The sequence below is a fragment of the Eptatretus burgeri genome, chromosome 1 (assembly GCF_056783735.1).
Source record: "Eptatretus burgeri isolate ZD-2024b chromosome 1, Ebu_testis_v1, whole genome shotgun sequence".
NCBI classification, from domain to species: domain Eukaryota; kingdom Metazoa; phylum Chordata; class Myxini; order Myxiniformes; family Myxinidae; genus Eptatretus; species Eptatretus burgeri.
The window spans coordinates 35,232,112-35,251,682 of NC_140961.1; the positions used below are offsets into that span (position 1 = coordinate 35,232,112).

Below are 19,571 nucleotides of genomic sequence, written 5' to 3' on the forward strand. Positions count from 1 at the left end.
TCTAAATATGCGGTTTTTGTCATAACACTGTCAAATCAAAATCGATTTGCATGAAACCAACACCAAAATGTTCACTGTTCTGTTCCCCCCACTCTCATGCCAAGAACAAAAAAGTAGCGGAGGTGAAGGTATGCGCTCTACCGAGTGCCCATTCTAGTTTGACTTTTATTTTGTTCCTCGGAGAAAGGTATATTTTCAGTATCAGCCTTGTTCTATGCAGGTATTCTTTGGTAACTGTTTTGCGTGTTTGTTTGTGACAATATTTTGTGTCCCTCTTCTATTCTGAGGTATTTGTATGATGGTTTGTTGTCTCGCTCTTGTATTGTTGCATCTAGGTCGATTTTTATGTCGTCCATTTTTGGTGCTTTACCTTGTATGAATGTGTGTGCACTTGACACACTTATCTCGGTCAAATTCCATTTGAATGTCATCGGAGTATTGTTTCACGAAGTCGAGTTGTTCTGCCAATATTTCGTCATTTGGTGCAAATAGTTTTAAATCGTGTACAGTAGATGTTTCACCTCCCCTGTCTCTTTGAATGCTTTTAGCATATAATTCAGGTGTCACTGGAAAATGAATGGCAGCTGGGAGGGATCATTGAGTGTAAGGTTTGTGGGTCGGGAAGTGGTGCATGTCCACAGGTGATGAAGCTCTTGGAGAAAGTGAGGACTGCGGCCCCCTCGCCATGCCTCACCCCCAGTAGCCCAGCATGTAACTGGGATGGAAAATCCCATAGGGAGGAGGGTTGGAAAAGTTGGTAATGGGGCGTAGGAGCCTTGGCGACTGCGAAAGGCCAATGGGTAACCCCCTCTGGCAGGGAATACAGCAAAATGAGCTGTCATGGTGATTGGGCGAGTGGGAATTGAAGGGAGGGGCCTGAGGAATTCTTGGATTTTGGGACTTTGTTTGTGCTGTTTGGGACACAACACACTGCCAAACCACCACTGCCACAATATTATATGGGACTTCACCGCTGCCGAGTTGAGGCCACACCTGCAGGTAATTGCGATGGCATGGCCTTGCAGGAAATGAGTGGTTATTTTTTAGTGTGAATGTGGGAGTGTTTCACGCAGTCTCATGTGATTTGAAATGTGCTATGGAAGGCAGGTAGCCTGTGAAATTGGCTCGGTAGTTTCTAAATTGGGAATTTGAGATCAGCTGATAGCTGGAGCAGATGACGTCCACTAGGAGATGTCAATTAGATGGGTTTGATTTGGTTAAGTTAAATTGTGGTTTAGGTCGGCCTGTTTGTTTGGCTTTTGTTTTTGCCATCTTCTTTCCCTGCCCGAAGGATTCCATCTTCGAAACTTTGAAGAATTTGCATTTATAATTTTTGTATATAACTGCTGTGCATTTTATTCATACAAATGCTGTAGATTGTTAAGAAGAAAAGGTAAGGTTAACTGTAGTCCTCCTCCCACAGTCCTATCTGATTTATTTGGTAAGTTAATTTGGTGTGTAACTGTAAGTGCGAAGGCTGGAATATTGGGTTCTTGACGGAAAACCTTACCAGGAGCCTATGGTTCCGTGGGGAGGGGCAGGGAGGAGATCCCTAGCTAGACTGTGATAAGTGTAGCATGGTCCATGGGTTTCGAGGTTAGATTGCCATGTGACAGGAATCTGTCAGAGTAAGTGACCTGTTGCAGTTTGATGGAGTACTGCTCTCCCCTCTGAGTTGACTCCACTGATTCACATCTTGCTCAGTTTGATGCCGTGGAAACCAATGCTTTCAAGATCATTGGAATCTCTCACGATGAAGCTGATTCGATGAGCCTATCACTTCACCATCGCTGACAGGTCGGTTGTGTCTGCCTTCTTCCACCTCATTTATGGTCTTGCACCCTCTGCCATCTCTGTGCTCTGCCCCCCTCCCCCTCCCTCAATTTTAATGTTTGTGAAAGTGTGATCTATGGCACCTGGTGAGGGTTAGGATTTGTCATTTATTTATTTATTATTCATCCTTGTGTATAGGTTTTCATGTTCCCATCTCCTTCTTTGTGTCTGTTGATTCATTTGGTTTGTTCAGAACTGATCGTCCCATCCACCTTTTCCCCCATGTTCTTTACAAATATATATTTTAAAAGGTAAGAAACGTGTTCAATCCATCGGCCTCCTGTGCGTGTGCCATCAATTTCTGTTTATTTGGGTGACCTTGAGGTCAAGAAGATTAATTAATAACTGAATGCAGTATGTTAGAAACCAATCAGCCATTTCCTGGGACAATGGATCCCATCACAGAAAGCCAGTGTTAACAAAGGCTCTCTGACGTGACATTATGTTAATAATGAGGCTGCTCATTGGAATTGCTATAATTATTATATACTTCTGCACTCTTCTTATTTGCCAGTCCCAGTTCCTAGAGATAACCATGGCGATTTCATCAAGAAAAAAAAGACAACAGAGAAGTGGTAAGGATATGCCAGTTGGTTGCTGTGTTTTGTGTCACCATGACTGTGATGAAGGCAATCGTAGCACAGGCATATAAGCTTGGAACAATCTCAAACAATATGCAAAAGAATGGATTGGATTTGACAGATACGGCACTTTATTTCATGAAGTTCCTTGGGAAAGTGGACCAAGTGGCATATACTTTCATAAATTTCACAAAACTCAGCTGATGAGTGGGACTGCATTCATGGATGCCACTCCTGCATTCAAGGTTGATAATTCAAAGGATAAGTTTTAGGGTGAAAAGTAAAAGCCAAAGAATGTTCCAAGAGTGTCGGTGATTCTGGTTGAGATTCTGATCCATCTGATCTGCCTCATGTAGCTCCATGCAAGAAAATATTTTCAGATAATCACTCGATGATCCAATGTGACAGATACAACTCTTAGTTTTTTTTGATATGTACAGACTGGAATCAAGGGGTTTATGAGGCCATTTCTACTCACCAAGATATGTTTATGTTACTGCACTAATTGCAAACACAAGTTTCTTAAAGCCTGGGATGTTGAAGCCAGATGAAATACCTACTTTGAAAATGTTACTCATCGCATCGAAGCCCTCGAGGCGTGTCTGCAAAATAAATTGACCAAAGGAATATTGCTCTAATCGTGAAGAATTCCATGGAAGAAGTGTTGCAAAAAGTGAAAAAGAAAAACCACATAGACTTCATTGTTGAAGTTGTTGGGATGAACAGCAACTTGAAAGATAATGAAACGGAAAACCAAGAAGGAATCTGAAGAAGTAAAGAGCAAAGATGGAGTCATCAGGAGGAATCTGGATAGGATTCGCCATCAAAGGATCGAAGCTGATATCAACATCTTCCTTGAAGTTTGTGATTCAATGTGTGAAAAGAAATCACAAAGTTGACGTGAAAGCTGTCAAGAGAATTGGGAAAACACAAAATGACCAGCCAAGACCATTGTGGTTTGAGCTGGCAAATTAGGACAGAAAAACAAAATTCTAAGAAATTTTCATAAGCATATTAATCGTGAACCTTCCTCCCCTCCCCCACCCCAAGCCCACCTCCTTACAAATTCCCAGTTTTTCCTTCCTGAGAGTTTACTTCTGTATCCATCTTGTCCACCATGCATCCTCCCCTACCCCTCATTCCTCCCAACATCCTTTATTTCTCCAAGTATCCCTCTATTTTGTCCTTTACCCTACTGTGTTGGTGTTTCAACCCCCTTTCTCTACTGTTCCTTTTGTTTTTGTTGCCTCTTGATCTGTTCAGTGTTTTCCTTCTTCCCTAAATAAAAATAAAAAATATAACAAGATCAAACAAGATCAAGACCTAACAAATAAAAAATCAACAAGATTATAAATTTCAACAAATTGGGATGAAACATAATGTGATGAAAGATGACAGAGAAAGAGCCAGACAGCTTCATGGGTAGGCAAAAGATCGTAAGGTTAACACCACAGAGTGGTGTTACTGCCTTGTCAAGATTCCAACGAAGAACGAAGTAGCTGGAAGAAAACTAGCAACCCAGAGGTCAAATAAATACCCACCATAGCAATGCGCAACTCACATTTAAGTGTTTATTTACCAATCTAGACTTGCTTGATAACAAGATGGGAGAATTATAACTCTGTTAAATTCAAGCCTTCGATTATTGGGATTGCGGAAGCCGAACCTCATCAATTCCGATACCGACCTGTTCTAAGATCAGGGGGTATCAAATGTATCAACGCAACATTGAAAAATAACAATGGCAGAGGTGGTTTTGTATGGTCACGAAACACTATCGGCAAGTGAAATCAACTTGTACGAGGACTATGAAGAGAGTCTATTTGTTAACATAGAACTTTTGAACTAGGATAAACCGATATCAGAGCTAGTTATTTACAAAAATGATGTTGGAACAAATAACTACAAGCCGAAGCCCCTGTGTATGTGAAGAAAATTTTCACATTTGAGATATATTCACGAACTAATTATGGGGAAACTTCAACATGACGAGCATAGATTGAAAGATGTCGACCACTCCACATGGCAAAATACCATGGAATACAAATTTATAGAATGTGTTAGAGATTTCTTCCTTCATCAACATGTTCAACATCCAACCTGCTGTAGATCTGAGCAAAACCCGAACACTTTGAATTTGATTTTTATCAATGAGAAAAACATGATTTCTCATCTGACATGTGAAAGCCCACTTGGTGAGAGTGACCATTGCCTATTACCTTTCAATTTCAACAGCTGTATTGTACCAACAAAATGAGACATTCCTTCAATCGAAGTGACAATAAACAAATGAGGGAAGATCTCAACATGGACTTGGAATCAGAATTTGCTGATACGCCAGATGACCCATGAAAACAGGGAATAAATTATACTGTCTTGAAGAAATTATATGAATATTCTCCAGAAACTCTTCTCTCGCCAAGTTTTTTGGAAAACCAAAGGAAGGTTTCTTTTATATAAGAAATGTCTGGAGGTGAAGCAGAAAAAAAAATCATATTGCTGGCAGAGATACTTAGAGATGAGAAACAGTGAGATGTTTATTGTAAGCAGAAAAACAAATCTATCGTAAGCAGAGAAACAATGACAAGAAAAAAATCTTCAACAGAAGGAAACGGATGTAACCCCACCCCCCCCCCAACAATTTTGGAATTGTCAGATCGAGGACCATAACGAAGTGTGGTCCACCTTAACTTTTGTTCCACAAACCTGATGATGATGTAAATGATCAGCCAAATTTGATACAAATGACCATGAAAAGGCAAAAACACTCTTAAAGTTTTCACATAGGAACCTGCTTGGACAATTCCAGAACCTTCTAATCAACAAGCAAACTCTTTTCTGGAATTTTTTTATATCACTGAAGAGATCATTATTCTATTTAAAAATTTTTTTGAGAAACTAGACATCAAATTCACCTGGACCAAACTACCTTCATCTTGGGGTTTGAAAGAATTGGTGTGATCTGTGTCAAAGCCACTCTCCATCCATTCATCCATCTATCAGGACCATACTCTGTGAAGAGCATTGGTGCTGCCCAAGCAGTCTCCTTGGCTATTGGACACAATCCAAGATGGGTTGCCACTCCGGCGCAGTATACCACCAAGCTGGCACTCATTTTGCCGACCTCAAAAGGATGCCACGCAGAGTCAACCCCACCTGGTATTAATTCAACAGCCAAGTGGGATTTGAACTCAAGATCCAAGGATCCCAAGCCAACCACCCTAACCATTAAGCCAACACCAGGCATTAAGCCACTCTGTCATCTTTAATACTCCTCTTGGAACTGGAAATCTTCCTAGTGGTTGAAAAAAGGCACTTGTGTCAGCTATCATCAAGAGAGGCAATAAAATGGAACCGAATAACTACAGACCAATCATTTTGACGAGCAATATCTGTAAAACACTGGAATCGCTCATCCAAAATGAAATCATTGGTCACATGGAGCATAACAATTTCTTTAGTGACAAACTGATCGGCCAGTCAGTGGCTACTAAACTTCCAACCAGAAAAATGTGAAGTTCTCAGTCTTGGGAATAAAGCAAAAGTTGACGTATCTTATTAATTAAAGAAAGGGGACAATTCTCACACCTTGGAACCTGTTAAATCATGAAGGACCTTGATGTTACCATTGACAGTTTATTATAATTTGAAACACTTATTCAGGACAAAATATCCAAGGCAAACAAAAATGCCAGGCCGAGTCAAAAGGACCGTTATTTACCTCGATGAGGATATATTCATAAGACCCAACAAAGCCTTCATCAGCGTCATTTGAAATATGCTCACTCTTTGTGGAACAAGTTAAAATTTATTGATGTCTTGTAAATATATTCAAAGAACAGCTATAAGATTGGTCCCATTCCTAAAAGGATGTGCTTTTTGAGGGAAGATTTAGAAAACTAAATATTCCAATTGTAGCCTCAATGTGCACATGGAGAAATGATTGAAATCTTCAAGAAGCTCAATAAATACGACAATAAACACACACCTTGTTTGTAGCACAATGCTTCCAATACCATAGGACATTCCTTCAAACAACAAAAACAGAGAAATAATAAGAATGTATGGAAGAACTTTATGCTGAGAATTATATGGTTGTGGAATAGCCTTCCAGTACCTGCAAGAGAAGGACATAATGTGCTGAGATTAAAAAAAATAAAAGATTTGACATGATTTGCTACAATGCAGAGTTCAAGTTCTAGGATAGAGCTTCTCCTTCTGAACATGTACAGCTTGTGGAAAATGCGTTACTCCACCAGGATCTTGACACAGGACTGAACAGACCTGCATCCAGAAGTATTATATACCTTCAATAAACCTTCAATAAATAAACCTTAAATTATTTTGTTGTCCTCATCTGCAAAGAGGAAGATCATTGTTCTCGAAAATAACATATTTACTTGATACTTTGTGAAAAAAATTCATTTAGCACTGTCTGGATTGATTGAGCCATCAGAAATGATACCAGAGTGTTTGTTTATCCACTCCGAGAGATAGCGGATTCCTGGGCAGGTGCAGTCCCATGGGTTTTCTGGGTGAAATAGAGAATCCTGGAAAAGGAACATTTATTTTTCCTTACTTCCTATGGAGTGAAGATATGAGGCATTATATTGGCAATTTGGCACTTCTCAGCACTTTGTAACACAGAAAAGACATCTGAGACATTCAAATTCCGAGTCCAATCTTTGATTACTCTGAAACGGTTCACCCTCAAAACTTCCAAAACTCCCCACCAGAAGTCCCGTGCAGGAAATAATCACCATGTGAACCAAAGCTGAAGCATAAATAACATATTAATGAACCAAATGCAAAATGATGCCACTACACTGCTCCCCCTCCTAGTGAATTAATCGAATGGAAGGTTAAAACAAGGTACATAATGGTGTGGAATAAGAGATGTAGCCTGCCATCTATATGAATAAAAGGCGATGTGTGTCAGTGTGTCTCCTTCATAATTCCAAAACCCTGAAACCTATCAGCCTGAAGCTTTACATGCATATAAGGAAAACTCCAAGGAAGTGCAAGAGTGAAAATTGGGTGGTTGGGTTGATTAAAACACCCCTTTTGAAGATAATTAACGGCATTATTTAATTATATCCTTCATCAGGAAATCCTTGGCCACCTCACTCTCTGGGTCTTAAAGGTCCCATGTCACACAAAAGTACTGAAATTGCATATATATGTCCTCCAGGAGTTTTTCATCGTGATTTCTGATCTGACTGTTTTTTCACAATACTCGTTCTGTAAAATGTAAAATTAAAAAAACAAACTTCTTAGGGAACGCCCCTAAAAATTCTGCTGAAATCTACTGAACGACGCGTAACCCACATGACATCATCTCCAGAACAACAAAGGCTGCACGCAAATTACTCGGGTTGGTGGTCTACATGATTGTATTGGCTTTCTGTGTGTTTCCACATTCGATTGATCGACTCAAATGCTTCATTCATTTCTGCTTTTAAAAAAAATCAAACATTTTGTTTTGAATAATGGATGATGTGGACTTTGATTTGTCTGGTAGCAACAGTAAGTGTTAGAGAAATGAAGGATTTTGGTCTGAATCAGATGGAGAATTGTCGGATAACGTAGTTGCGGGAGGTGAAGTTCAGGCAGCTGGAAATGGAATACGGCCTTACCAGTTCGAGCCCGAAGCAGGACAAGCAGAGGAAACTGGTGATGAAATTCCCGGCGTTCATGATGATCGGGAGGACATCGAAGGAAGACTTGGCAATAACAACTAGTTAGACGAAATCTTATTCGTAATTCAATAATGTAAATTCTACTTGCATACTGCTTGATATCAGAAATATTTTAGTGAGGTGACATGACCAGCGAAGCAGGCATGTTTCTCCGCAGCGAATGAATCGCAAGCAAGGCCAGCCCATGTCATCGGCCGTATCTCTCGGCGCATAAAACGAAGCAATCTCGCTCTGTCCGGATACGATGAAAACTTGTGTGCAGAACACAGCTTGCGACACAATTGTCTGGAGTAGTCCGATAAATCTGACATTCTGTTGCATTTTTATTTATTTTATTCCTACTGTTGTCATGTAGCGCCAGTAGAAAACAATAAAGAATAGAGAATAATAAAAGAAAGCGACAGCACGTCAGATTTATCGGACTAGTCGGACGGAAGACGGATTTATCGGACGACATTGCTTTTGATGATGGGTACTGCATCAGGTTTCAGCCTCCTCAACTTCTTCAAACTGAACAGCGAATAGAGCCCGTGATCAAAGTTACTGTATTCGAAGTGGGTGCTGCAAATGACGCTCGTGTCGCTTGGACCTTTCCAGTTTCCCCTCGTCAGCCTCACTTTAGATGTCCATATTCTCTGAAGATTCTCATCTTTCAGGAATACATGAAGGCTTACACTGTCTTTGGTTGTATTGCTGCATCCTGCGACGATACATCTTGCAGGCATTTTCGAAAGTAAGGCTAAAACTCTTAAAAACTTTTGCGAAACAATCACGGGAATTAAGACGATCAGTGAGATAGCAAACACATCTGCACAATGCATTTGTACGTACTTTATATGGTGCATGACGTCTCATCAATCGACTCTGAGCGAGTCGCGTTCTGGAGATGACCTCAACGGTCACGTGACCTGCGGTTCGCTGAACTCAACTTTTTTGAGGGGCGGGGCATAGCAAGTTGTGAAAAACACTACAAATGTTCAAAATATTGGTCTAATTATCCCATTGTTGATTTTAAAAAGGAAACATGGGTGATTTCTTCACTATGAAGGTCAAGTTAATATATAAATAACCAGAAACTTTTGAATTACATGGGACCTTTAAGGCATTTCCTGCGTAAACTCGCTGGGGTCTGAAGCCACCATGTTATTTGGCCTGCTCAACCATGCTTTGAGTTGGAACAGGCTGTAACGATTTCTTAACGATAAAGTTTTTTTTTTACACTTTCCATTCTCATATCGAATGTCTGTTCATCATCGCTATGAATCGTTGTGTGCATCACTTTTGTAAGTACTATAGTTTTCAAATTAGGAGCTTGGAGTGATTTAATGCATTATATGATATGATTTTCCACAATCTACTCTCACGGACAAGTTAAAGTATATCATTGAAATATTATTTTGGTTTTGAGGATCGAATATCGTCTGGACTAGATAAGTGTTGAAATCTGATAATATAAATAAATATCGAGTCTTATAACTAAGCTGATGTACCTATTTACGTTAAGCTAGTAAGGCTATGTTCCCTCCTCCAGAGATACACAAGAAAATGTGAAATTTCCAAAGCATTAAACTTATCTTTTTCTACTGTTCGGAGAATTATATTGAGTGAACAAAAAATTGAGGAACGTAACAAAATTAACCAGCTTCATTGAGCTATATGATTTCATGCATTCACTGCAAGACCTCACGCCCTGTCCCCCAGAGGGACTGCATATCCAGAGCGTCTGACAGATCTGTGTCTATATTTTCGGAGGTTTCGCGCGTGAGGTGCTCTACAGGGAATCAAAGCAAATCTGGTGAAAAATGGACGTTAAAAAAAGTTATAATGTTTGCTCAGACTCCGAACCGATGTACCACGTGACATGTGCACAGATGAGTAGGGAAGTTGGTGGATTATCTGCAATGTTTATTTCACAGGCGATTGAACTTTACGATGGCTCCAGGGTTCTGCATTAATCTGCAACTCTTTTGTGGATAAAATCATTTTATTTCATAAATTCATATTATTTTATCAACTGTTGTGTGCGCGATGAAGACAGGCTTTAAAGTTAAAGAGATACTTCATGATACGCAGTTACAGCCTGGGCAATGGTTCCTTATCAACCATATCATTGGAGTGCTTACATGAGTGCTTAAGTCACTTGCTGAGCGTCCATTGTCAATGGAAAAAAAAATGTTTGTGAACATATCCCTGAAACGTCCATATAGATGCAACGTTGTTTTTTAGTGAAAGCTACTCAAGGTTTCTGGGTTGTATACATTAAGTACTGTAGTTGGTAATCACACTGACTCCAACATGCTGATTCCGAAAAAATTACTGATAAGCGTGTGTGCGTATGTGTGTGCATGCGCGCGCACGTGGTGTTGTTCATTGAGCAGAACATATTCTTTCTGTTAACTCCCATACCCATATATACAGGGTGGCCTGAAAGTCACTTTACCCATCCCAGTGAAGCATTGTTCTTGAACTCTTTTAATTGTACAGTACTTACAATAATTAATTTGTCATTGTATCTGTATGTGCTCCATCTTTCTTCTGAGTCAGTGTTTCCGCATACCATGGCACGCAAGGGGGCGAGGGCAGAGGGGAAGGGACAGAGGGAAGTGCGAGAAATTTATCAGGGGTAAAGTAACTTTCGGGCTACCATATATATATATATATATATATATATATATATATATATATATATATATATATATATATATATATATATATATATATATATATAATGGGCCAGTAGTGATCCTCGTTCAGTAGTGATCCACGTCTGAGGAACATTGGCACTGGAGTTCATGCACACCCCACCATCAACGTCGATACAGCACATGCTGTAGGAGCCAAATTATTGAACTCTATGGATGGGAAAACACCTGCCGAGTACACATTTAAGAGGAAAGACCAAGTTGTCACCCTCGGCATGAAGTCATCTGTCAAGATTGATGGAGAGCAAGTCCAGGTTGACCCACAACTCCTCTTCCAGAGACTGATCACTGTTGCACAAACAGCAGAAGAACTGGAGTCGGCCTTAAAATATGAACTGTGCAGCTATCCACCAGCTCCCTTTGATTCCTCTCTTCAGCTCCGAGAAGCACACAATGACAAGCCAGTCTTTGCTGATGCCATCTGGGATCTTCTTGGATCCGATGTCCCAGCCGATATCCCCAATGATGGGCAACAGTATGTTTTGGATGGCGGGGCACTTGTTCAACGCATTCCATGGTCTCATGCATCTACATGCAGAGACATATGCCACCAGTACACTGATTATGTAACGAAGAAGTACGGAGATGCCACAGTCTGATGGTTATGCCACAGTCTGAGTGGTTATGCCACAGTCTGAGTTTGATGGTTATGAGAGTACCAACACGAAGGACATGACACACCAGAGACGGTCTAAAGGGAATGCTGGCACTACTGTGACATTTACAGCTGACATGTGTCTCACAATGAAGAAGGAACAGTTTCTTGCCAATCGGCAGAATAAACAGCGATTCATTTTTATGTTGAGTGAAGAGCTTCAGAAGAAGAACTGTGAGACACACCATGCCTCAGGGGATGCTGATCTCCTGATTGTAATGAAGGCCGTGCAGTCTGCTACTGTCACCAACACTGTGTTAGTTGGTGATGACACAGACCTCCTCGTCCTCCTATGCTACCATGCAAGCTTAGAATCCAATGACCTCTTATTTTGGCCCGAGCCAAAGAAGAACACGAAGAAGCCTCGCATCTGGAACATCAAGGCTACAAAGAAAATCATTGGTACAGACATATACAAGCACATACTGTTTCTACATGCAGTTCTTGAGTGCGACACGACATCTCGTCTTCATGCGATTGGAAAGGGAGCTTCCCTCAAAAAGTTCAAAGCAAACAACACATTCCGTGAGCAGGCCAAGGTTTTTGATACATATCCAGCTTCTGTGTGTGATGTGGCAGATGCAGGAGAAAAAACATTGGTGATAATCTACAATGGAAAGTCAACACCCTGGACACCCTCCGGTATCAGCGGTACTGGGACAAGGTGGCTTGGAGCTCCTCTCACGTGCCACCACAGATGTTACCACCAACATCAGAAGCAGCAAAGTATCACAGCCTGCGCGTGTATCTGCAAGTCCAAGAATGGAAGGGATGTGCAGATGAACTTCTACCGACAGACTGGGGTTTGCAGAAGTGTGACGAGGGTTTTGTGCCACTTCAGACATCAATAGCTCCAGCTCCTGAAAAGATGTTACGTGTCATTAGGTGCAGCTGCCAGGCTGAATGTAGCACCATGAGATGCACATGCAAGAAGCACAACATTGAGTGCACTCCAGCTTGTGGAAACTGCAGTGGCTCTGGCTGCACAAACACTCCATGTGACAATGATGAGGATGATGACAACATTGTCGAGTTCTAACTTTAATGCGCTTGATTTTTCTCAACATGTATAGTAAGTTTATAATGGATGTAGTTTCTGAGTTTAATGCGAATTTTCATTTTCATTTCGAAACCTTCGTCAGGCAGATGTGATTGCCCCGAGTGGAATTGTGAATTTTGTCATGTTTCAATGATTTACATCATTATATTGTGTTGCCATAGACTTGATTTCATCTTGTCTTCAACATTTCTTATTTTTTTTGTACAGGAGCCAAAATCAGTATCAGGTAAATATATATTTTTTCGGGACAAAAAAGTGACATTTTTGGACAAAAAACCTATAATTTTTTATTTTACCCTCAATACATTTCACTTTTTTATAATTATTCTTGTATATCAATATACTGACCATAACTAGAAACAATTAGAATGCAGAAAAACATATATTTACATTTTAAAATATCAATCTTTACAATTTCCTCATTTTCCCCGAAGCCGGGTGGCAGCCATATTGGATTTCCATGATTTCAGGACTTTCCCCCTGGAGGATCCCTTAGGACTTTTTTTCTGTCACTGAGGACATATCCAGGAATTAAAATCTGTTGAGTTTGCTTTTGTTGCAATTTGTGGGAGGTCATCCGACATTTTGACTGTACTATAGCCAGGACGATCGGACGAAGCATGTGATGTCTTTTCGGAGACAAGCGTATGTGGTACTTCCTCCCTCTAACGCTGAAAGAGCCTTGAACATCGTTTTAAAACTCAAAATTTATAATCATGATTCCCAAGTTTACCTAACCACTGACACCCTGAAATGTTTCGAATGTGGTAATTTCGGACACTTGAAACGATCTTGCCCAAAGGCGACCTCGTCGAACGATGAAACAAACCTTGTCAACAAGGATACGTCTTCTTTTTCTTCTTCCTCAACCATGAAGGAAGCGAATCCTGTGTCCGGTAATAACCCCCAGTTCTCTCAGTCCGATCGTCCAAACAGCAAAACAAATGTTTGGGATGGTTTCACCATCTTTTCATCAAGGAAGTGAAAGACTTTACCTGATGGTCATTTAACCCAGAAGAAAGGAGCATTTTCAAACGAGGGATCTGTCGGTAATATTCCTGCAGTTGTGACTGACGTCACTCTACAATGTTTACCCAGAATGGACCCGGAATGGACCCGGTATGGACTCGGAATGGACCTGTCATGGATCCGGAATGGACCCGGCATGGACCCGTCATGGACCCGTTATGGACCCGGAATGGACCCGGTATGGACCGGAATGGACTCGGAATGGTCCCGGTACCTACGGCCAACAAGTTTACCCGACTTGCCGGTGAGGACATCGACGTTCCCCTTACACAGACCACTTTACCTGTTATCAAAGTAAACAAAACTGTTTCACTCGTTAAAAACTCTCCTATTGGAAAGTCCATTGACTGTGATGCACAGACCACGAGTGATGTACCTGCTGTCACTTTAATAAATGTTTACCCTAAATCCTTGTCAGCAAGAAATAGTGAAACAAATGTTTCACCCTGTTACTGCTCCGAGTCCATCACGTGGTGAAGCTGGAAACGCAGGAAATGTTAAAATGGATGTTTTACGAGAGACCCCTAAAGTACTGTATACCCCCACGCCGTTGGAGGTCGAATACACCGTGACGGTCGAGGGAAGGGAGATCACTGCATCCGCTGATGGTGTTTCTGTTTCATCAAATCCCCGATTATTTCCGTTACTTCACCACGAGATGTTCCCACAATGGAAGAGCACATAGACCTGGTAACCAGTACAGATCCGTGTATCAATACTGACGACAGTATCGATATGCAGGACTGTACAAGCTTGTGTGACTCGGAAACTAAAACCGTCTCTGATGAATCTGACCTGGAGGAACCAAACAGGAACATTCAGGTAGAAACGGTGGAGAAGCTGACCAGTCAAGGTCCTACCTCCTCTGAACAAATAAGACTCTTCTTACAAAATACATACAGGAAACGCAATATAAACCTGACGGAATACTTTCCAGATCTACCGTCCTTCCTCGAGTGTGCTCAGGCTATCATACGTAAGCCTGACTTATTCGGTTTCCACCAGACACACTGTCACCGCTTAAAAAAAATTGATCGCCAAGGCAAAAAGGGATTCTAATCAATTATCCCACTTCTGATCTTACTCTTCGAAGCTATTATCTTTCTCATGGCCAATTTCAAGATTGGAACGATAAATGTTAACGGTGGTGGGAGTCCGCTCCGCAAGATCCAAATTAAGCAGCTGGTAGTGGTCAACGGTCTTGACATCGCTTTGTTCCAAGAGACCCATGCTGTCCGATCTGTTCAGGCTCAGTGGCGACTATTTATGGACAAAGAATGTTTCTTTAGTAACAACTCCTCGTCGAAGGTAGGCATCATGTTTGTCTTAGGGAAACATTTCCATCTGTTCTGTCTTAAATTTATGAGTATTATTGATGGAGACCTTGCCTCTGTGACTTTCTCTATCAATCAGGTCAAGTTCACAATTCTCAATGTGTACGCTCCAAGCAAAATGATGAGCAGATTTCCTTTTTTGCCGAACTGAGAAAATTCCTACAAACACTGGATTTGCAGACTTGTCTAATTATTGGTGGCGATTTTTAACTGTACTGTTAATGCTTCATTTGACCGGAACGGGCCGGAACCCCAACCATGTACCACAAAACTTTTTGCAAACATCATTGCGATATATAATCTTCATGATACTTGGAGCGTGCAGCACCCTTCTGATCGGTCTTATACATGGTGTCGTCGTTGAAACAACCACATCTCACTTGCGAGGCTTGATCGCATCTATGTAAATTCTCATTTATTACATGGAGTTTATAAATCCGATATCGTGCCTTCTGGTTTCTCTGACCATTCCCGAGCTCGAGTCTTTATTCAACTCTCTAAACCACGTCCAGGGAGCTCTCATTGGAAATTCAATAATAGTTTACTAGAAAACCTCAACTTCATTCAGGCCTTTGAATCCTTCTGGACGGCTCTCCGAGAACAGAAATTAAGCTGTTTCATCCATGGGCTGGGGTGGTTTCTGTGTGACTTTTATGTGCCCGAAGTTTCTCTTCATATTATTGAAGTAGACCATGTGGGACATCAAAAAATTGAGGGTGGACATCTGGGAGCCTGGTCGGATTTGAGAAAATGACGTCACAATTTCAAGCTTTTGCGTTCATGAGGCGACCAAAAATTTGGGGTAGGGGAAACTAAAATGCTTATAACGCCACAACCATACATGATATAACTGCAAACTACCTTTCAAAATATTTGTTGTTATTCACTCTACATGTGACAATATGTAATTTTCTGATTATTATGCAAATTTGCTGTCCAGAGGTCAAAAGGTCATGGAAATCGGGGGTTGCTTAAAATCTGACCCACCGGAAGAAAAATGTGAGTTACAGGCTGCCTGTACCACTTGAGAATGTTTGCTGGCTGTCAGAGGTTGCCAAGACATATCTATATCACATGATATGCATTGTGTAAGAATTAACCCTTTTGTAACATAAACATCAACTTTGATAAATGGTGCTATTTCAGAAAAGCTGATTTTCCTTTGCAGCGGAAGACACATGCCACAAAATAAAGTAATCGAACATTTTCATCAGTATGAATATGATCTATCACCAATTACTTATTTCTTTAAGCCTAAATATCACTTAATTTACTAATTTCTTACAATATTCCCATGTCGTTAACCCACTAAGTCCTAAAACAATCACCTATAGAGGGGGAGGGGGGGAGTTCGGAACATCCTTACTCCATTCAACAAAAATAAACTGCTGAATTTGCTCAGTTTTAGTTATAGTTTCGGTTTTTATATCCAAATGAAGGTATACTGCTGACTGTAGTCACTATTCCAAATCATGCCAATTTGATAATGGGAGAAGGAATACAGGTAGAGGCCAGGAGTACATTTCCACGCAGCTGTAAGTGTCACATATGAGTTCTGTTCGGTTTCAGATACAACCAGCTGGATTTTTACAGCAAACATTCTCGTCTCCCATACCTTGGCACTTGCAGCACTGGCAACAAGGCAGGTCACTCTTTCGACATGCACATCTCTCTGTCGCACATTTCAAGCAAGTACAGTGCACAGCATATTCCTCGGGAATGGGTCTGTTGGCCTTATCCGGATGGAGAAGTTCATCTTCCTCTTCAAATCCGTATAGGAGAGGATTCAACTCAGTCGTATTTGCAGAGAAAATTGATGTCATCACATATGTAGCATAATATGCCCTTAGAATATGGGCCTTTATGGCATGGCTTGTAGGTGGCAACTTCTCGAGTGGGGTTTTGCTGTGGTGATAATTATGATCCCCGAATTCATCAATTGTTGTGCAGGTAGTTCCATTCTTTAGAACTTTCACTAGATATGATTCTGCTCTCAACGTCATCATCAGACGGTCCATTTTGGCTACAACCAAATCCTTGAAGGTAGTCTTCTGGGTTTGCTGGAAAAGAAACTTAACAGTGGTTCAGGGATCTATATACTCTCCCAAGCAGTTTTCAAGTCATTCATATCGCAAAACCGATCCTGAAGATCAAAGTCATACTCTAAAAGACACTGTCTTCTGCTTTCTGCACACTGACGGATAGGGTCATTAGCGCGAATTGTCTCAGCCATATGCTGGACATTGACATCTTTGCCAAAAAACATCACAGACTTATTGGCCTCTTTCGGCAGAGAGAATCTAATTCTATCTCCAAAGTGATTAAGTAAGAGTACATTTACTTCCTTGTTAGTTACTCTTTTACATGACGTAATTTCTCGGTTCACACAGTCTCTTACAAAGCTTAGTTTATAACCAAAGCCTTGATTTATCCCAATCTCTATGTCCTTCACGACTTGTTCCCATGCTTGTTGCTTGTGAGTCGCAGGTTTTTCTGTTTGTCCTTTCTCAAATATACGCTCATAGTTCAGCAAATAACTTTTAATACACAAACTGTGGTCAGCACCAAATACTGCACTAACACTTTGTATGTCACAAGTGCGAGTGTAAACATCATCCTGAAAACTTACGGTTGCCTCCAAGAATTTACTGGCCCTGTCGCTCTCTGATATGCGGTATTTCTGATGCACCCCATGGTGCTTCTTGTATCCACAGATGACACATGATGACTCCCTCATGTCCGGTACATTGGAAAGTCCAGGTCTCGGCGAGATGCTTGAGCAAGATGATGCCTAACGACTGACTTCTTCACTGCCACTAGAAGTGGAGGCGGAAGCTTTACTCATATTTTCCAACGATTTTTTGTGAGTGCAAGTTTTGTAACACAGATTGTCCATATGATAGACAAATTCTTCATCTTCAAGGGTGCGAATTCTTTTGGCAACATGGTCATTTCGTTCTGCAGCAGCCTCACGTATTCGTTTCTGCCCATGTTCAGTGCTTGTGGGGTTTTTTTCTTTCGAAGATTGGCAAATGATGCATTTATCAAGATCAAGGTATTCACTGTCTCCAGCTCCACCAACCAAGCTGACACCAGTGTTCTGCATCTCATCTGAAACAAACCAGAAGGGCATTTCATGAACATGGGTGATGGCAGCATTATTGTAAGTCATAACACACCTGAAAGGCATTCATAATCTGACATCTTGGCAGGATAAATCAACTTTCAGCCCTCTGAAAGCTGTCTGGTGATAAACATGCTATTGGGATAATGAAGATCGGACAGACGTTTAGTTAGTCTGGCGTTGGGCAGGCGGCGTTACTGCTCGACCATTTGCGAGCCTGTTTACATTCCTGTACTTGATGGGGTATGCATGTGGTGTGTAGTGAAGGCTGATTATACTACTGATTTTGTTTAAGCCTTTCAATAGATAAAAACATTAACCACAAGTAGTCTGTGCGTTAAAACATGAGAAATGTCTATCAAATTGAAGATTGTAATGTTGATTCAATTTTTACTTTCACTTTCACCCATGAGGAAATGCACTTATACAGTGCTGCCACCAAGCTGTCAATACTAGAATCAGTGGTGGTGCCCTCTAATAGAATCACGTGGAACTACTCTATTGTGGGAATCCAAAGAAGCCTCAAATGACTGGAGATAATGAGAAATGACTAGAAATAGAGGACTTTAACCTCTGCCCATTTTAAAACAACTGAAATAAAAGGGTTAAATGGTTCATCGTTGTCACAAATAGCAAGAAGTCATTTCCTCTGGGTCTTCTGCTGACATGTATAGCAATAATCTAAAAGAGGTTTACAAAACAATCACCAACCTGTATTGTATGAATAATGTACACTTAGACGATGGAAAAACTGGAATTTCTGACATGTCTGAAATAGCACCATTTATCAAAGTTGATGTTTTCGTTACAAAAGGGTTAATTCTTATACAATGCATATCATGTGATAGAGATATGTCTTGGCAACCTCTGACAGCCAGCAAACATTCTCAAGTAGTACAGGCAGCCTGTAACTCACATTTTTCTTCCAGTGGGTCAGATTTTAAGCAACTCCCGATTTCCATGACCTTTTGACCTCTGGACAGCAAATTTGCATAACAATCAGATAATTACATATTGTTACATGTACAGTGAATAAAAACAAATATTTTGAATGGTAGTTTGCAGTTATATCATGTATGGTTGTGGCGTTATACGCCTTTTAGTTTCCCCTACCCCAAATTTTTGGTCGCCTCATGAACGCAAAAGCTTGATATTGTGACGTCATTTTCTCAAATCCGACCAGGCTCCCAGATGTCCACCCTCACTTTTTTGATGTCCCACATGGTCTACTTCAATAATATGAAGAGAAACTTAGGGCACATAAAAGTCACACAGAAACCACCCCAGCCCATGGACTAGTTCCATTAACCCGTTGATATGGTGGGATTTCGTAAAAACCCAAATTAAAGGTTTCTGTCAACAGTATCGGTTTTTCTCAACAAGGGCTAACCATGAATTAAAAAAATTATTACAGTTAGAGATTTTACAACTCCAACGAGTCATCGGACAAAATAATAGTCACATACAAAAAACCTTAACTGAGAAACGGTCCTTATTAAGGGAAATAACCGAGAGGAATGCACGTGGTGCCTTAGTTCGGATGAGGGTGCGACA

General features: G+C 40.8%; 1 long non-coding RNA gene across 1 annotated transcript in view; it reads left to right on the top strand.

Moving 5' to 3' along the window:
* The first annotated feature begins 920 nt into the window (after positions 1-920).
* Positions 921-19,571, top strand: part of LOC147034220 (uncharacterized) — a 184,749-nt gene continuing 166,098 nt past the window's right edge. Inside the window, exons 1-2 of the long non-coding RNA XR_015057577.1 lie at positions 921-999; positions 1,705-1,797. This is a non-coding gene — a long non-coding RNA (uncharacterized LOC147034220). The remainder of the gene's footprint in view (positions 1,000-1,704; positions 1,798-19,571) is intronic.